The sequence below is a fragment of the Choristoneura fumiferana genome, chromosome 10, assembly GCF_025370935.1.
Source record: "Choristoneura fumiferana chromosome 10, NRCan_CFum_1, whole genome shotgun sequence".
Taxonomy (NCBI): Eukaryota; Metazoa; Arthropoda; class Insecta; order Lepidoptera; family Tortricidae; genus Choristoneura; species Choristoneura fumiferana.
In genome coordinates, this window is record NC_133481.1 from 12,091,562 (window position 1) to 12,095,202 (window position 3,641).

Sequence of the window (3,641 nt, forward strand, 5' to 3'; positions counted from 1 at the left end):
GATGCCAATGCCCATCTGTCTATTTGTTGTCTGTGGCATCGTAGCGCTCAAACGAATGAACGGACTTCGATGCTGTTTTTTAGTAAAAAAAAAAGCTTGCGGCGGTGATAGCTAATAACTTCATATAAGTGATAAGAAGTCATTTATTTACAGAAAAAAAGTGTACAGTGACATAGTGCATAGGAACAATAATAACACAACTATTATTCTTAAACTTATTAAAATTGATTTAACCGTTTTTGAGATATCAACATTGAAAAAAACAATGTCGGGGTTTTTTGACTTAGTTGGGTTAGTAGGTTAGGTTATTCAGATCTTCTACGTGATACAGATGTTAGGCTAATTTCAAGAATACCTATACGTAGACACTTTAGTACCTCTACTTATAGGTAGAGTCATTCACGATGACGCGTGCCATGTTCTTATACAATGTCATTAATGTCTAATTTTAACAAAATCACGCGTCTTCGTGGATCGCTAGGTATAATCCTTGCCTATCCTACTAAGCCCTTCCTATCCACTTATATAAAATGTGAAAGTTTGTGAAGATGTTTCGATGTTTAGATGTTTGTTAGTCAATCACGCAATAACGGCTGAACGGATTTACATGAAACTTGGCGTGCAGACATAAGATACTTGATATCCCGGTAATGTGTTCCCGTGGGATAATATTATACAAGGATATAAGTATACCTCGGCTCTCAAGATGACGTATTAACTTCGTTAGCAATCAATTAAATGGCGTTGTGTAAGCGAACGTTGTCCTTTCAAATTGTTTTCATCACACTTGCTCGTAAACAGTGTCGTAACATGCAGGCTACCTTGGTTGCAACCCTCCAAATAAAACCCTCAACCTTAATGTGCTTGTCATGAAACCCGTGGTCGGTAAATGAGTCATTGCGCGTACAAATTTTCTTGTCATGAAGCCCAAGGTCGGTAAATGAGTCAATGCTGCTGCAGGACCATATGCACACGCACGTTGCGGCGCATGCTGCGGGAGGGGAGGGGAGGGCGGCGCTGCCAAGAGCGCAGCCTAAGGTGTCGCCAATATTTGGAGCAATTATACTTTTTCATTTACAAATACAAAATTTTACTCGCAAATGTGATAAAAAAATTGTATGTCGCACGGGCGGTAGCTGCTACAATTACGAACATCGACTCATTAAAGCCCTCAGTCTTCGACTTCGGGCTTCTAATAGACTCTCTTTCGTAATTCCTTATTTACCGCCCTTAAGACACAATGTACTATACCGTAACGTTTTTCAAGCCAAACTCTAAGACCTTTATTTATTGCGTTGCCATGGTAACAGAATCGTGTAAGTAAACGGTGGTCGTTGCATATTAAAAAAATTGCGCGGGCATAATACATATACATAAGACGGAATTAAGCTATTTGTAATGCGGGCGAAGCCGCGGGTTAAGGCTAGTTTGTTATATAGTCACAAACAAAGAAAAACCCTGTCTGTCAAAGTCAAAATATCTTTATTCAATTTAGGCTATAACAAGCACTTATGAATGTCAAAAAAAAATCTACCACCGGTTCGGAAAAACCTCTGTTGAGAAGAATCCGGCAAGAAACTCAACAAGGTATATATTTTTTTTAAACAGATTTACTATATTATTAAATGTATTGTATAGATCACAAGTATTTAACACAACTTCATTTTTAACACAGTAGGTTCGCTATTTGAAGGGATCGCTAATGCGGATCGGATTATTTCCAAATATCCCTGTCCATATAATCATTAACTTTATAATACGCCTTTGATATTAATGTGTATAAATATACGATATTATGAGATTAAAGTACCTAATAGCAAACGAACGATGATACCAAGTTCGTACCTTTCGCATTCTATTACAAATATGATTTCAATAATAAAACATCGAAAGATCTATTTTTGCGCTATGTTCTAACTTATTAAACCTGTGCGTATAATCGAAAGACATTCAATACGCACATTGTGAGGAATATATTACAAAAAAATCGAGAAGGAAATGAAAGTAATATCGAAGACGTGTTCTCGCACCAGCGCTGAGATCCGCCAATATACTTATTTATTAGGTATACAGAAATTGACATCAGGAAATTATTCCTTCGGCATAATATGAGAATGTGAGCTTTATGGCTCAACATCTATAGATAGCTACCTACAGTATACAGTGTTCGAGAGCGAGAGAGTTTGAAACGAATGAAGGCAAAATAAATAAAACTTACCGAAAACAGCAATCATTTAGAAGAATTATGAAAATTATACTCCGAGGTACTCGCAAGGTTAGATAAAAAGTATTTGCACTAAGTCAACGTTTTAAAAGTAAAGTCAACGTTTTTCTCTCTTCTCATAGTGAAGTTTATTTAATCTATTATTTATTTAATATGCTATTATTACTTTAAACGAGCAGTTCCTGTATGTAATATGAAATTATGGTTCGGTAGATGAGATGAAGAATTTTAATGAAACTGTTGAATGGATTACATGGAGCGCTTCATTATCCGGTATGGCCATTTTCTAGCAACTGCTAGTTTTTTAACGACTTTCCGCGGTAGCTTACTTATCGTTTTATTCTACAAAATTGGCATCATATTTTATAAAAACGATAGATCATTGTATCGCTTGTTAGTTCCATAAATATCAACGTGTTGTAATGTAAAGCTAGCATCTGGAAAGCTAAGGTAATCATATGCCATCAAAAATATTTTTGTTACTACTCACCAGCCTGTTTTAGTTAATCTGGGGGCACGGGAGTGCCCCGTCAAGTCAAGCAAAACAAAAACAAAGGCACGGCCGTACCATACGTTTCTCGGAGCCATTCAGGCAATTTTAACATCCTGTAGTTTTGTAATGTTTCAGCTAGAACCCTGAATTTTCAGTTGCCTATAGTAACTTTTATGCGAAAAATCAAACATGAATTAATGTACTTAACTTACCGACAATTTATTTATATTGTATCTCCAGAGCTACAACCAGTAATATCAGCAATAGTTACCAGTACTAGTGACGAGTTTTTTTTCTCAATTTACGATGCCCCCAAAGTTCCAGGCTTACATTTAACCATTACATTAGAGGATAGCCATTGCTCCGAGCTTAACTTGGTATAAAAAGTTATCCTATAACTCGTTTTAACACGAGCCAAGCTCGGTTGCCCCAGGTACTGAGCTTTAATACCCCAATGATAAATAAGCACATAAATACTTTTTCTTTTTCAAATTTATCTTATTAAAGTTCCCTGAAACTTAGGTGGCAGTTTAATCATCTTCATCTACTGCAAACGTACACACAGGTAAGAATCCAAATGTAGATTAATAGTTAATTTACTTTTCCCCTGGCGATACGGCGTTTAAAATTCATGAGCCTTTTGTTCCGTCGTTATCATTGAACTTGATAGCATTCAATTAGAATTTTAGGTCCTGTTTAATATTTGTATGGGCTGGATCTTTATCTATAAATTGTGATGGACGAGCTGGCCATTTGAACTGACCGCAATTTCAAAAAGCGAGAATTAAACACATTTACACAAATACTTAAAAAATCTGCACAATATATACCACCAAATATTAAATGATCACCAAAGTTGGACTCTCATTTTGAATGTGATCAAGATCTTACAACCTTTTTATAGAATAATACCTACGAAAATCA